Below are 16791 nucleotides of genomic sequence, written 5' to 3' on the forward strand. Positions count from 1 at the left end.
CTTTTTTTTTTTTTTTTTTTTTTTTTTTTTTTTTCTTTTTTTTTTAATAGGCTCAGACGCTGATTGGCTGAGCGGCTGCAGCAGCTGCGTCTCCCATTGGTTTCTTTCCACCGGGGGCGGGACGGGCAGCCGGATCCTGGCTGTGATTGGCTGCTGGGGAGCGCAGGGCGGGAGCGCCGTTCCGGCTCCGAAGGAGGAAGGGTTGTTTGGCGCCTTGGTCTCGTGCCGGTCCCCCGCCCGCGCTGCCGTTCTCTGATTGGTGCGCTCGGGGCGGGCCCCGGCCCCGCGCGAGGCCCCGCCCCCGCCGCTCCCGGTTGTCTCCCGGTGTCCTCCCGGTTCTCTCCCGGTCTCCCGGGCGGGGATACTTCGCGGGTTTCGGCCATGAGCAGAAGCGTCTTGCGAGGAAAGCGCCACGGACCACCACCGAGCTGCAGGCCGTGCGGCTTGCGCTGCGTCTGGAAGGAGATCCAGGCTGCGAGACAAGGTGGGAAGGCTAAAAAGTTGGAATGGGAGCAACTTTTTCAAAATCACCACTAAACCCTGTGCCTGCCCGTCCTCAGGCTGCTATGCAAGATTCCCTCTGTGCCTGGACTTCGCCCAGAAAAGGCATCCAGAATGGAATCCCGTGTTCTGCACCACCACCTGGCAAACATTTTGGACAAAATCTTGGACTAGGCAACTGAAGAAGCAGACCTGCCAGCTTAAAGAATGCCAGTACTATGAATGCTATCTGTAATATTCTGTGTAAATTCACATATTTCGTCTGTAAAAACTAGCAGTATCAAAAAGTTGATTTAGCAGTTCAAAGCAGTCACTTCACAGATAAGAAATATTCATTATACATATGTATTGTTGGTTTTTTGGGGTTTTTTTGGAGGTTTTGTTTAGCACTTTGCCTAAGAGTGGAGATGACCAAAGCCAATGTTTTCTTGGTGTTTTTCTTGGATTCAGAAACACCAGGAGACAGCTCACCAGGAGACAGCTGACTCAAATGAAAAGGAGTGAGCCCCCCCCCAGGTCTCTTCTCACACACTACCTTAGGCTGGCCTAGGGAAAGGCTGCAAAACAGAAGTAACAGTAACACAGAAAGGGAAGTACAGGACTAAATCAGAAAATGTTTTTTGAACACCTCAATAGCTGAGTCCACCCTGTGCTATGTACCCCACCACCTTTCATCATGCCCATCCCTCAGTCTCTGTTTTTCAAAAGCTTTGAGCCATGTAATTTCTGATCTCTTAAACTCAGCCTCAAAAGCATAAAACACCGGCTGCCATCACAACATGCACCTTGCTTCTTCCTTGCTTGAGCCCCTCCTTGCAACCCCTGCCCTCAGTTGCAAGCTCTCTGCCCAGGGACCACCTGTGACTATGATGTTTTCTGGAGTGGATCCCACTGTTTGACAGCACGCTTCTAGACCCACTATGCACAACACTACAATAAATCCATGTCTATGCTGCATGTAACTTCCTTGAGCAACAAATGAAGAAGAGCTTGACTTGCTGTCATATAGATTTGTTTGAAAAGACTGTAGTGTATATATGAAATACCATTAATAAAGTGTTAAAGTTTCATGCCCAGTGTTATCCAGGAATTCCAGAAATATTTTAACACATTGAAAGAGCAGATGAAATTGAAGTCCTATAAACATTGCTTTGTTATTCAAGTTTAATACTTTAACCATGGAAAATGGCAATAGACATAGAGGCATTCCTACAGTTAAGTCACCTTAAAGAGTTTCTAAAGACAACCAAGGAGCTGGATACAGAGCAGCTTTGACAGAACATCCAATTCCAGCGCTGGTGATGGCAAGGTGAAGCTGTTTGTCGTGGGAAGTATGGATGCCTTTCTGAAGTGGCAGAGGACTGTGAAACTCTCCTATAACCTAGAATAAAAGCAAACACAAGCAGTGTGGCTGCAAAGGAAGACTTTGCTAAGGAAGCACAGGGAGTGGCAGGTAAGAGCAAAGACTGGTATTGTCATAAGTTACCCCTGTGAAACACAAAGCTCTGTTTTGTGTCAGGTACATACAGGCAACGTGTGTATTTGTGATTGTAGTATGTGTGGAAACAGACCATGGGACAGTTATAAAGATGAATCCTAATAAAAACTGAGGAAAGTAAAGCATGGAAGAAGGCCTTTGAACATATCCTTTGTTTGCAATTAACCTTTATAAGTCTTAAGTTGATTTAGGAGCATTTGAATTAAAGCTTTAAGGATTTTGCTTTTTGACAGGAACTTTCTGCTTGTAGCCAAGCCTTAAAGAGTTTTGCAATAATAACCGTTTGAAGTATAATTTCAGAATATTGCTTGTAGTAAGGATCTTTGAAACTATAGCTTTAGAATATATAAAAAGGAAATACGCATATCTCAGGCCTTAGCATAACAGTGAAAAGCAGCTTGAGAAAGGAAGATGAACATCAACACAATGATTAATAGTTTTGACCAAGGGAAGCTGGACATCACTGTTATGAGATTAATAGTCCTTGCAATTAAAAGGTGAACCCACATCTGGAATCTGGACCTCACCAGATGGGAGACTTCTTACTTCTTTCAGAAGCTGGACCTGCACCATCTGGGGATACTCCTTTTCTGGGATACATCCTGAGAAAAACTAAATCACAATAGTGTATAGAATTGTGATATAAAAATTGGGAATAGAAACTGCTGATGAGTAAAAATTGAGAATAGAAACTGCTGAGAAAGCTTATGAGTACCCCTATAAATACCTGTAAGCCTCAACTATCGGTGTGCAGTTGGAGGGAAAACTTCCCCCACTCTACCCAGCGCTGTATTGCTCATACTTTACCATATTAATTAATAAATTGATTGCTGCTTGAATATTGGCCTAGTCAAGCTTCTCATTTATAACACCCCCTCGAGACTAAGTGGTTTAAATTGCTTTTTCCCCATACAGGACCCAGTCTGTGTGGAAATAGATCAACCAATATTTATTAGCATACCTTTTATTAAATTGTTGTAGTCTACTTATTAATAGCAGATCATTATCCAGACAGTAAATTCAGTTATTCTCTCAGGAGTCACACACATGCCATCACTCATAGTTACCCAGTAGGGAACGAAAAGCTGATCACAGTGGTTTTCTCAGATACACACTGATGTGCCACTGGCTTCAGGGTCAATGCTCAGAAAGAAAATGTTTAAAGATTTTCATTGTTTTTCCTGGGAGAACACAGATACTGAAAAAAGTTGTGGAACTGATGGAAGGGATAAAGCCCAGTGTCATGTGGAAGTGCTCTGATATAGGCAGCCATTATTCTTTGTGCTGCACATGTAGAGGGGACTGCTGAGCACTATGCAGGCTGGGGGTTTTCAAGTAGAAAAACACTTATTTTGAAACCAGAATAATAATGTTTGCTTTAGACTTAGGCTGGTTTCCTCTGACTGAATCATACACCTGAGCACAAAGCCAGGAGCATGGCAGCACCTCCCATGAACATGTCTGAGCCAAGCCTGTGTAAACTCATCATGGTGATGTACTCTTCCAGGCACTTCCACACTCAGCTTCCTGCCTGGGGTTGCCTCAGCTGCTCTTTGTTCCCTTCATCACCAATTTGCTGTGTGGTTTCGGCACAGCCACAAATTACAGCAGAGTTCAGATACAGACATTTATTTCTTGGCATTCCTGGTTTCCTTTCCTTCCATCTTTTTGGAGAAAATACTCCCTTTCTCACTAATTCCCAGACGTTATCCGATCAGATACTCCCTGCTGTGCATTGCAGGAACCAATTTACACCTCCTTTACCAAGCAGACACTGATACCTTGACATGCAGCTCATGGAGCAGAAGACTAAACTTGGCTTGAGGTAAACATCTGGAGAGAATATTTATGGTACCACTTTCAATTGCAGTAACAGTTTAATCAGTGGAGAGGGTTTGTATCTCAAGGTTGTGAAGTATATGTGTTTTTCAGAGCCTACTTCACCAAGGGAATTGTAATGTGGAACTCAACTAGCACACCAGTTCCCTTTTTTGACAGGACAAAAAGCTGGCAGCACTGCACTGATACGTCAAGAGGACACAGCGTGTAGAAAATACCTGTCTGTACATAATAATTCTACTACATTAATATACATTTACTAATCAGTACATAGTTTGCTCACTTTAAATAACAGTAATGGTTCTCCTGACACATATACCTATTCCCACAACCATTTTCAAATCAGTCTTGGTCAGTTAAATTCCATTTATTCTACTCCCAACCTTTTATTTATTCAAGTATTTCAAAGTTGTGAGTTCCAGGTCTCTCAATACTTAAAGTTTCATTGGCAATAGCCATGTAACCACACACACAAAATTCCTTTGTCATGACTACAAGGAAAAGTCTGTTTTATAGCTTAAGCAAATTAAAAATGGAAATAGCCTTCACCTGTGGCTTCTTCAGCAGACATCCATGATGTTAACATTCACCAAAGCTAATTCCTGTCCTTGATGCTCCCTTTCAATGGAGGCTGTCTCTGGGTAAACTTCTGTTAATTGCTGATTGTTTCTGTAAAGATTAATCGTTCTTGACACAAAGGTCAAACACAAAAAGAAAAGATGAGGGACAATCCATTGCTAGCAGGCAATGAAAAGGGCTTTCCTTCAGCAGCTTATAACTGTTTCTCTGGCCTTTCCTCCACAATATGAACATGTTGCTCTCTGCTTAACAAGCAACAAAAATTTTAGTTGGTAGGTTCAGTTAGCTAACTAAGTTGCCAGACCTCTCTTATCTTCTTTCACTTACAGGTTATGCTGTGACCAAGCTCTTTCAAAGATATTACTTTTGCAAAGATTGAGGGAATTCCTGAATCAGCCTTAAATATTACAATTCTTTCACAATCAGAGTTCTGATGAAGCTAGGGACTGCTCAGCTTTCAGAATAATTAACAGGGAAATGCCTGCTGGGACAGGGGAATAAGAGTCACAGCCTCCATCAGAGGTAAGCAGACAGGACATGTGACGTCTAGCCAAAATGAGGAAACACTGTTATATTTCAAAAGCTAGACATGCAATCACTCAGTAAACCCCCTCACACTGACTTTTAATCTAAGTTCCATGTCTGTGAATGAACAAATGGAAGGCTATATATCAAAAGTGGCACGCACTAGCAAATCTTCTTTAAAGGGCTTTTTATTTAGTAACCAGATAAGTCTGCAGGACCAGCCAATTCACCTAGAAGCCAGGGAGACACTCAGCCGTTACTTCAGTGAGGAAAAGGCATCATCACAGCTTGGTGAGAGGGGAACAGGCTTTGTAAAAGGAGAAGAGAGTTAGATGTAAACAGGAAAAGTTGTTGCCACCTTGTCTAAGACCTATGGAGGAAGAAGCAAGATTCTTAGGGAGATGAATTCACTGCAATAACTTGGACTTCTAAAGTAAATTACATGCTAAAAATTGGTTCAAACCAGCTCATAAACTAGATCTAGCATCATCAAGAGGAACCCAAAATATGGAACAAGGATTTGAAAGCCAGCAACACGTCCTTAGTGTTATGCAAGCAATCCTCATGGGTTTTGACACACGTATTGAAATCCACAAGCATGAGGGTGTGAAAATGTGAGTTAAACATATGAGAGTGAGTGAGGAAATTAAGTTCTCTTTAAACTAAACTTCCCTTTTCCTTAAGAAACACACTGAATCTTGTTACATTAATTTTTTACAGGCATAGGCCTGCAAGTGTAGCACACATCTCATCTTCCCAGAGCCCTGTATGCTTCAGAAGACTCTCCCAGTCTAGCACTCCAGCCAGCTCCCCCATCCTGGCCCATATCAGATGGCAGGGATGAGTACTAGCCTCTTCCTTGGATGTCTCAAGCCAAATCACTACTAGAAATGCACAAAACTGGACAGCATAGGATGCTGGCCAGAACCATTTCCACTTAAAAAAAGATCAAGTATTGCTGCAGCAAACCACTAATTGCTCTCCTCTGAATTCCCTCGAGAAATTCACAGTTTTCTCGAAGAACAAAGTGCAAACCCTTTCACCACAGGAGCCCCACTATAGCAGAAATATCTGTCCCCACACCCACAGGACAAACTTCAGTTCACGCAGGAGGAATAAGGGGATCCCCCTCACATACAGTTCTGATCACAGATTTGATGTGACCTGCAGATCATTTCTGGCAGAGCTGTTGCTGAACAGTCACTCTCCATCTGACAGTCTCGCAGTGCATTGTGTTAACTCACTGCAATTCTTTGTGAATTCACCAATGCATTCCTGAGACCATTCCTCAAGATAACTTTTAACCCTGACTGTTTTCCAGGGCTCACCATCCCTCTCAAATTCACAACAGTTTAACAAACATACTCCACATAGTTTCAGGCCACTGTGTGGACTCTGGATGAAACATATGAATGCCCTTGAACACTGGACAGGCTCCTGGAAAAAATTAGGCAATAAATCCTGCTCTTCTGGCAACATGCCCTCAGTAACTCACCTTAAGCAGGAGTGAGCACAGGGGAGGCAGAGATGGCCAAGAACTGGTGAAATTGAGGTGCACAAACTGGTGCAAAAGACTCTCATGTCAATTTTGCAGGCTACAAGTCAAGACAGACAGGCACCTAAATGTACATGCCACATGCACAAATAGACAAATATACCTTGCCAAATTCTGCTCCAAAGGACCACACTGTTAGGGAATTCTGAGCTTGTAGCTTCGAAGTGGTTTCAGGTGTACTTATGTCAGTTGGAGTTGCACTTCATAGTGATTATGTGTAAATACACTGTAGTGACCAAGTCCCAGAGTAATCAGGCAGCAAAATGAAGGACAGCATTTGAAGAAATAAACCTGCTTTTTGCAAATGCTGGATTAGCAGGGCATAGTGACAACTAAGTTAAATTGGTAAATTAAATAGTAGAAGAACATGAGCACACTTAAATCTCAAGTGACACCTGTCAGAGAGAAAATTGAGGCAACACTCTTTATGCCAGTTATTCTCCCACTGTTGAATATTATCACTAGATGTACATACATTCAGTAGCTGCAGCTTGGCTAAAAAGGAGAGATGGTTTGCCCCATGCTCTACTTCATGTTTTCATCATTCTGAGCATTGCTAAAACAGGCTCTCTACACTACAGCTTCCTGCTTCCAACCAAACATTCCAGAATGACACTGCAGAACAACCCTGGGACACCCTTAGGCCTTTTTATCAGTCATCCTTTTCACTTAATGATGAACTGTTGACTCTGGCATCTACATAAACACCCTGTGATGATCCAGAGGTCAAACCCTGAGCTAAGACAAACTAGCACAGTTTTAAAATAAGCGTTGGGAAATATGAGTGACCTTCCAAAACATGCATTGGCACTTTAATCCTTAGAAACTTCATTTGTAGGTACAAGGTTAGCTGAGTCTGATTATCTGAATATAATCTCTGATAAAGAAATGGTTTGGAGCTCAGCTATGCCTTTAATTTTATATTGTGCAACAGCCACAGTTTATAATTTACTTGTAATTATTAACATTTATTTATCTTGTTTATTAGAAAAAACCCAAAACTCTTTAAAATCTGTTTTCTTGTAATAGCCTAGAGGAAATTGAGGCTTTTTTAAAATACACAAGACATGGTGCAGCATAAACTCACTTAGAAAGCATTTCTTCTGTTAAAACTTTGAGATGGTAGAGTTGAGTCACACAAAGCAGGAATCACTTACAGCTTCATTAAATGGGCCACAAAAATGTAAAGGTTATAACTTGGCAGGTATCGCTACACTTCCCTCAACTGTGCCAAAGGGATTTCCTTTCATTCCTTCTTAGGGAAGAATTTAACTTTTAACAAGAAGAATATAATTAATCCAATCAATTAGTTTCATCCATGTTCCTTATCAGTCACAGCAAGACAGCTCATTGCTCCCTGCCTCTGCTAAAGGTTGCCACTTCCTCAGCTCTCCTTCCTGGTACTGTAAGCACACCTTCCCTGTTCCCATCAAAGTCATTTTTCCTGGTTTATTCAATAGATCCTTTTGCTAATCCAGATTGTTTTGACTGAAAGGAGCATGTGTGTGTAGAAACAAAATCTTCCTGCGTTTTCCTACCAAAAGCTCCAGCTCATATGGGCTTTCAATTAACTGAGTTTCTGTAAGTTAATTCACCTTTGCCTTAGCTGGGTTGATCCTGCAAGAAACATTTATAAATCTCTAATGGTCTGTCCATGTTCCCTCTCCCTGTCAGCCAAACCCTCCAAGAGGATCAGGGTGTACATTTGCAGTACATGCTTGCTCTGCCTATATTTCTGCCCTCAGAGTAAGCAGCTGTGGGTTTTCAAAGGGAAGGAAGCAAGGAAAGCATTTTTCACTTTCATACACTCAAAAAAGCTGGATTGCTTCATTATCATCTGTAACTGTTCTGGTTTTGCTTCTTAAGCAGCCCTGCACACAAGGCTGGCTGTGCTTGGCACTGGTCAGACACAGGGGCCTTTTGCTTTTACCTTGGGGACTGGAAAAGCATCCCTAAACAAAAGTCTTTGGTGGCAGTTTGGTCCCTGAAAGTGGGCTCTGCTGCAAAAGCATCCTACCTGGAACTCTTCCAGCCTCTTCAACATGCTGGGCTTAGCACCACACAGACATCTTTATAGCCCCGTGGTGAGAGACTGAAAACTCCAAATAACCCCAAGGCATCAAAAAGTTTATATATTTCAACAGAACCAGTTCCCTGCCCTGCTGCATTACAGGGTGTGAGGCGGAAGGCACAAGCCAGCTAAGAGAGAAGGATGGGATTTGCTTCTTCCCCAGCAGCAATAGCACTAAACCCCAGCCTTCTGCAAAGCCAAGACAAATTGAAGAGATTTAATTACCATATCCCCCATTCCAAAAAGAAAGCAGGTACTGTTCTAGAGGGCATTTTGATTTATTCCTGATATCTATAACACAAACTAATGTTTAGCATCAGAAACCAGACAGACTGAAATGAAAAATAAGAAACAGGAAAAGAGTGGCAGTGGTTAACAAGTAGAACAAATTATCAGGGGAAATGTTGGTTTTCTCATTTCCCAATGTCTTCAGATCTGTCTTTTTTGGAAAAAATATGTACTTTAGTTCAGCATAAATCAGTGGCTGATGTCAAGAGAAACAGGAAGAAATTGCAAGGCCTGTGAAAGATGGGAGGTCACTCAATGGGGTCTAATGGTCTCTGCCTGTTCTGCAGAGCTGAACTCCAGAACAGGAAATAAAGGATTTCTTTTGCATCCGCAGCACACAGGTCCTGCACCCGCAGGGCTCCTGCAAGCAGCTGGTGTTTGGTCCCACATGGGAGCTCCCTGCTGACCACTGCACCCACACTGCTGCAGGTTCAGAGCCATATGCCAGCTCATGCCACATGCAATTCCCAGCCCTTCTGGTTTTCTCATTCCAGGGCATGAGACAAATTCAGGTCCTTTTCCCTTCTGCTCCACTCAAGCAAGTGTCTTAGACAAAACAGATCCTGGGTGTCCTACACACATTATCTCTCTTTACTATCCCATTATCCCTTTTAGGACAATACAAGTTTTGTGCAGTTTCTTCTGTACTTTGACAGTCAGATTAGACAAGGAACCCACAAGCACCTGTCACTTTTTGGGGCCCCACTTAGATCACCACACTAAGAATGTTTCATGCAACAGAAAAATAGTCTATGCCTCTTGTTTCCCACTAGAATCAGCGAGGTGCTCTTACAAAGCAAATCCTGACTAGTAACTCCCACACCCCTCCAGCTCTTCTCTGATCACTCAGCTCCTGGGACAAGGTAACCAACAGGTAGCACAGCACACACAGGCAACTTGGGAAAGGTCTAAACAACCTGGTGACAAACCCATGTTTTGTTTTCTGAATCCCAGTGTGCCTAACATCCACATTCCTCTACAGCCCCCCATAGCAATCTTTCCAGCTCTGGTTAAGGTTCCATTACACTTGACTGTTATCAGTCTCTTTGGGATCACAGTATTTTTCAAGATGTCTTAGCAAAATACTCTCATCACAAAAATTGTTAGAACTCCATCCACTTCAATTATTGCATACAAATTTAGGCAACAAATCTGAGTTTTTACCTAGAGAAATCAGATGCTTTCTGTACTAAAGGACAATTGTGTCTCATATCACTCCCATTACCTTCATATCTGCTAGCCCATCTCTCAGAAAGCTCGCCATTGGGAAGGGGTTTGTGTTAGCAGAATCTCTGCTCACCTCCTGCCCACCAACACCAGTACTACTAAATAAGTATGGTCACCATGTCACAGGAAAACACAGGTCAAATACTTCTATAAAGCCACATCACAATTCATCTACCAAGCAGTAAAAAAATACCAGTCTTAAATATCTCCCACCTGACCCTGCTACATTCTCTCTCGACTCTCCCAGCAGGAGCAACTGGAGCAGGTTGATTTTTACCTCATGTCCCAAGCAAGTGCTGGCTTTTTCCTTCCTTATCTTTACACGTTATCAGTGCCCTGAGCAATGCCTGCAGACATTCCCTCATCCCCACATGTTCCTGCAGTTCTTTCTTCACACTCCATTTATATGAGACTTCTGAGGACAAAACCAGTCATATTTTCCTTTCCCTCCAACCTTGGTGGTTATTACAAGGTAGGATGAGGCAGGACTCAGCCTGATGAGCTCATATGGAGACCATCTCTGACAAATGCCTTCCTTCCACACAATTTTCACCTTTGAGGACAGGGGTTTTACTTTATCCACCTCTGTCAGTGTACAGAGTGCATCAGTTCATGCTGCCCTGCTGTATATTTCAGGATAGCCCCTGCCTCTCATGAGGGGCCTGACTATTTATCCTCGTGCTATTTACAAAACACATAAATTATACATATTTCTGTTCCAGATTAAGTATAGATGGCCCGTTCACTATAGTCAAAACCAGTGGTTTATGCCTCAAATTCACATTACAGGTGTCACGCCATGCTTAAGAGCCCCTTAGCATCCCTACACACCACCAGCCCCTAATGGAAACTGGCTTGTGATGGCCAATGTACCTGGGATATTTAACACAACAGTGGGCAGGACATATCCAGCTAACCCACGACTGATAATATATTTCAAGTTGTAAGTATAAGGTGTTACAATAAAAATATTAAATTGAAGTGAGATGTTACAGTGCTATGCAACTTGGTAGGAGCTGCATGTGCTCACTCTCTCAAAGGTCCTGTGAGGCACAGGCAGCTTTACAGGGGGTAACCAGTCTGCAACAACTCTCCCATTCACTTCCACAGTGGGATTTCAATTCCCCTTCTGCATGCAATTCAATGGCAGCAACATTTCCCATTCCAGGTCCCTCCTCTTCTTTTTCACTGGGCTCCTATATAATACCTTTTTTTGCCACTTATCTGTTTCACGTTTTTTGATGGAATATACTCCCCAGTCAACTTAAGTTTTTTCTCCCCTCATACTGCTCATCCAAATTTTCCTCCTTGGTCCAGTATTGCCAACACGCCCTTTGTGCAGATCTTTATTTGGGGTGGGAGGCAGTGATCTGCTCAATATTCCTGACAATGGGTGGGCCAGCTTTTTGTGTTGTTCCAGGCTGATTTGAATTTTGAATCCTTTTCTGCACCCCTCACAAATCCATCCCTCAGCAGGAATCCTTTCTGAATCCCTTTGTGCCATGGGACATGTCAGGCAACACTGTCAATGTTTCACCTTTATCTTTCCACATTTGGCACACAAACACAAACTTTCTCTTCCCATGCTAACTCTTGAGATGTTCAGTCAGTCGCAGGATCCATCCTGTCTGGTTCCCACAACAAGGACATGATGGATTTTTATCCACCACGCTTACCACCAGTGTGTCCTCCAGTGGGAGGTCAGTGGTGTCACACAGGGCAGGTGGCACAGGCAGTGAAGGAATGAGCACCATGGCCCCCAGAGGCAAGAGCCTCTTGCCATCACTTCCTCTCTCTTTTCCAGGCTGACGCTGACGCTCCTGATAACTCTGGAGTTTGGTATCTGGTACACCTGTGGATACGTGGCCAAACCTTCCCCCCAGGGAGAAGCATGGTAACCATCTCTGTCTACCACCATGAGGGGTGGAGGGGGCCACTGCTGGCCCCAAAGCCGCAGGGATTTCCTGCAGGCCAACAAAACAGCCAGAAACAGGTAAGAAAAATAAAGCAGTGGACATAAGTGGTCACAAAATCCCTGCCCCAAAATTACTTTAGATGACTCAGAGTAAGAGTACCTTCATTTTACACCTTTGCAGTGCTGCCAGGTTCCCTAGAAATCCATGTTAGGAGGGAACCCAGCACATCACCCAGATCTGAGGCGGGATCAGCCATACCTGCACCATCCCCGGCCACTCCTTACCTACACTAAACAACCCAAGGACCCAACTGCTTCTGCAAAGGACACAGCTTTCCTGGGAATAAGGGCTGTGCTGGGGAAACTTTCAGGGGCTAAGGAAACTGGACAAGCTCATCACACACCCCCAGCATCAAGCCCATGCACTACTTACTTCTTTTCACCTTGCAAGCAGAGCTCGGGGAAAGCACAACTAAAATGAAGAAAAATCACTGCCTTGGCCATGTAGTGGCAAACTGCCATTCTTCAAAGTTATTTTCATCTCTCCCGGGTCACTGAGTCTGTCAGAAGTTAATCAGCATTTCCAGACCAGGCTGTGCAGTGTGAGAGAGAGACACCTCCGGCAGCAAGGACGGGAGTGTGCAGCCCTCTAGTGCCCACTGCCAGCCACGGTACTGCCACAGTGGCCGTGTTCCTGCAGAGCTGCACAGTTCTCCACCTCTGCCGTGAGGACCTCTCACTCCTGCATCTGCTCCTGACAGGCAGCAGGTCACAGGATTTACACCCTGAGACACAGGGCACATTAAAAGAAAAATAAAAAATCCCAACATTTTAGCTTTCAGCTGCCTTCAAGTACGGGGTCAGCCCAGAAGCTCTCTTCTCCTGTACCTTCTGCTGTTCCAGCTCCTTCCAGCCACAATCCTTCCCTCAGCATGCAGGGCTGGCACATCTGCATTTCTACTGAAGGATAACATTCCCACAGGCCACATTTTTTTCTGATCCCCCTCATTTAGCCATGAGTGCAGAACATTTTCCCTTGGACTGGGGCACCAGCTCTGACTTGGGATGCAAACCCACACTTCCTTGGGGTCTGCTACAGTGTCACAGCTACTGCACTTGAACCCCTTGCACACGACCCAGCTGCCCTGTCCCCTCTGGCACTGGCTCCTCCCTCACCCAGAGGGGCCCAAAGCTGGGATGGCAGCCAAGGTGGCATCAGGGCTGCAGCCCTTGTGCCAGGCCAGCCCTTCTCCACCCACACAGCAGCTATCTCCACCTCTCCTTAGGGTCCCTGCTGGCTTTTAGGGGTCTTCTCCCCTTGTATCCCTACTTACCTCTACCTTCTGTGCCTGGCAACTGTCTGAAGATCCCAGAGCGCACCTCTGGGAGACACCCAGCTATTCCCCAGAATCACACCAAGCTGCCAGGTTTGCCTTCCTTGACCTTTATTTGCTGGCAGCTCCCCTCAGTCTGCTCTTACCACCTCCCAGTGCTGGGTCCTAATGATGCCAAGACCCCATCCCAAACGTTCTCCAGGTGCTAATTGAATCCACCTTCCCTTTCTGCTGCAGACCTGAGGCCACAGCCCTGGGCAGCTTGGCTTAAAGGCCACATCTGGGACAGTGGTTGCTCTGGCTGCCACAGCTGGAAGGTAACACAGCTCTTGGCAAACACAAAGACCTTTCTTTACCTCATGGATTTCACATAGAAGTAACATTTTTGTGTGTGTGATGCTGAGGGCTTGGTTTAGCTACCTGAGCATCTGCCCAGCGGCAGAGGACACCTGAGACAGCCCAGAGGGCTGACAGAAGACCCCAGCAGGCCTGTGTCCTTCTGCAAGCCAGGGGGAGCACCCCAGGCCATCTCCAAGGGCTCTGGTCCCTTAGCTCAGGCAGATGTAGTAGTCTTCTATAGCAAACCCATTTCCAGATCAATGCCTTCCTGCTTTCACATCTAGAGAAAAGCATTTGTTGTCAAGGGCCACCTTTTCCCCATCAGCCAGGAAATCTCCCTGGAAAATTCACTCTGGAGCCCCCTTGGGCTGGCCTGCGGGGAGCAGAGCACAGCTGCTGCCAGCTGTGATGGGTTCAGCCACCCGTATTTAATGGGCTGGGCGAGAAACAGGTGCCTGTCCCAGGATATGGATCCCTCCAGAGCCAGCCCTAGCTGCTACTCCCAGGACACCCAGTGTGCTCCCAGTCAGGTGCTCTCCCAGCAGCTCCCACTTGCCGGGAAAGCTTCAAAAGGCCCAAGTTTGTTGTGTTTTCCTTCCCCGAACAGATGATTCACGGCACTCTTCTCTGTAAACAGTGGGTGGATCCCGGCTGGATTTCCGGGAGTAGCTCAGCACCGATTCCGGGCTCAGGGAGCAGCAGCTCCGCATCTCCTTCTCCACATCCTCTCTGTCCACAAGTGCAGGAGCAAACCTGTGGTTCACGCACACCTGCAAAACGCTTATGGAGCGTGGGGGCAGAAGGGGAAAGTGGGCCCTGAGCCGGGTCACGGGCTGCAGGCGAGCTGCCAGGCACTGGGCACCCCTCGCTGCCGGGCACCCCTCGCCTCTGCAGGCTCCTTTCCCCCCTCCCCGAGCAGGAGCGCAGCCCCCCGGGCACTCTCATCTCAGCCGCCTGGGGCTGGCTGAGGAAAGCTCGATGCCAAGAGTGAACTGCTCTCGCCTCCCACTGTGCCCTACTTACAGGGCGAGACCAGCGTTTGCAAAGAGAAGTGCTGGCAAAGCTCAAAATCTTTCTTTCTTTTTTTTTTTCCAAAGGACTAATTGCAAGGCTAGCTGAAAGAAATTACTTAGGGAAGAGCCGACATTTCCCTTGGTATTCCCCATCGCGCATTTGTGGGCATGGAGCAGTGTCGGAATCAGCATGATGCTTGAAAGCTTCCCTTTACGTGTAACGCCGTCCCTAATCCAAAAAAAAAACCCTGCAAAACTCCATCTCCTCTCAGATGAGACCGGGGGCAGGCAGGAGCATTCCTGTCAGGAGGGCTGTAGGGGCTAGGGCCACCTACGCATTGTCCCAGCACAGGGGCAGTGCCCTTACTCCCTGTGCCCCAGCGCCGGGTGCTGCCGGGGGCTCTGGGAGCCCCGGGAAATGCCGGGATTTTAACCACTAGAGGGAGGAAAGGGAGGCTGGACATCACCGAGATGGTGCACAGAGCTCCAGCACTGTGCAATGCATCTCAGATCCGGACACAGACACTGAGATCTCATCCTGAGGTACCTCCCTGAGCTGGAACCCATCCCAGGACCCATCCTGCTCTAGTCACACACAGCACCTGACTCTGGCAAAGGTCTTTCCAAGCAGGAACATGACTTTGCACATCAGGGAAATTTAAAACATGAGCAAATATCAACACCAAGTTCTTAGACACTGATCGTGGCACTTTCATTCCCAGAGAAGCTTTTTCCAGCCTTTGACCTTCTGGGTGAATCCTCTGCCCCTGCCAGTTCCCACCACCAGTAGGTAACTCCAGCCATGCAACCTTTCTCCCAGCCCCTGTTTCACCCCTGCCAAAAACTTGAGCTTCTGCAGGTGCTGGGTCAGCCTTTGGGATGCTCCCAATCCTCCATCCTTCTTGCATGCTGCTCCTCTCCTTGTCTAAACCCCTGGAGCAGACTCTTATCCCAAATCCTGCCCATTTGCTAATGGAAAGCTTGGATGGGGGACCAGCCCCAGTCTGACTCTTTCAGGAGATGCTGAAAGGCAACACCCCACTTTGCCATTTCTGGGAAGAGGCTCAGCTTCCTTGCAGCCTCACTTGCCTTCACTCTTGCTTCTGCTCACCAGCAGAGCTTTCCCCCCTGGGAAAGCCTTCCTTTCTCCTGATGGAAACCTGCCAAAGTTGGCAGTGGATGCTGCCCAGCTTTGGCAGAGTGTGACTGGCCAGGGAGGCTCTGTCCTGGGGAAAAGGATGTGGCCATTCCTGTAAGCCACCCCTGACACCCCACGCAAAGGTAGTGGGAAGGGGGTTTGGCTGGAATTTGTCCAGATGCAAATGCTTTCCAAGGAGTGACTCAGCCCTGTGGTTTTCCTCCCTTCCTTGCCGGCAGATTTGGTTTCCACATTGCTTCAGGGCTGCTGGAAGGCAAGGCTGCTGTGCCAGCAATGGGCCAAGGGGGCACCTCTGCCTCCCCATACCCTCCTCTCCTCAGCCTTCCTCCATCTCCCAGACTTCTTCAGCCACAGCTGCTTGTTTTGCTCCCTCTGCAAAGCTACATGGAAATGGGGAAGGCTGCCAGCATCCGTGGATGAGGGTTGGAGGGTAAACAGGAACCTTGAGGGAAAAACATCCCAAGAAACTCCTTTCCCCCTGACCATGCTTCTGCTGGGTCTGCCAGCACTGAGGGGACTGTTTTATGCTGGCAGATCACACTTTGTAGGGAGCTGCATGGGGTATGTGCTGCTTTCAGCATCTTTTTGGAGGAAGAAGGAGTTGCTCCAGAGAGCTAAATGCCATCTCTGGTGGTCACACCATCTGAACTTCTGTGCATTTCCCATTCATGAAATCTCACCAGATTTCTATCCAGGTGGCCAGACAGCAGGAGGTCTCAAAGGATGCAAAAATATGGCATAGGCTAAAAACAGACAGGCAGGTGGAGGGGGAGCCCAAGCTCAGAGCCACACAGCATGAGCAGAACCCTGGCTGCATACAAAAAGCTCTGCTGGAGAGAGAGGCAGAGCAAGTCCTCTTGGCAGGAAAATACCCACTGCTGGCCAGGCCTTTGCAGGGGGAGGTTTGATGCTGGCCATCATTGATGATAACCATGCCTGAGCTCCTCT

General features: G+C 46.3%; 1 long non-coding RNA gene across 1 annotated transcript; it reads left to right on the plus strand.

Annotated features, from left to right (window-relative positions):
• The first annotated feature begins 42 nt into the window (after positions 1-42).
• LOC132330030 (uncharacterized) lies at positions 43-2838 on the plus strand. Its single transcript, XR_009487214.1, has 2 exons — positions 43-484; positions 561-2838. It is a non-coding gene; the product is annotated as an uncharacterized LOC132330030 (long non-coding RNA).
• The last annotated feature ends 13953 nt before the right edge of the window (positions 2839-16791 follow it).

This window comes from Haemorhous mexicanus, chromosome 7 (genome assembly GCF_027477595.1).
Source record: "Haemorhous mexicanus isolate bHaeMex1 chromosome 7, bHaeMex1.pri, whole genome shotgun sequence".
NCBI classification, from domain to species: domain Eukaryota; kingdom Metazoa; phylum Chordata; class Aves; order Passeriformes; family Fringillidae; genus Haemorhous; species Haemorhous mexicanus.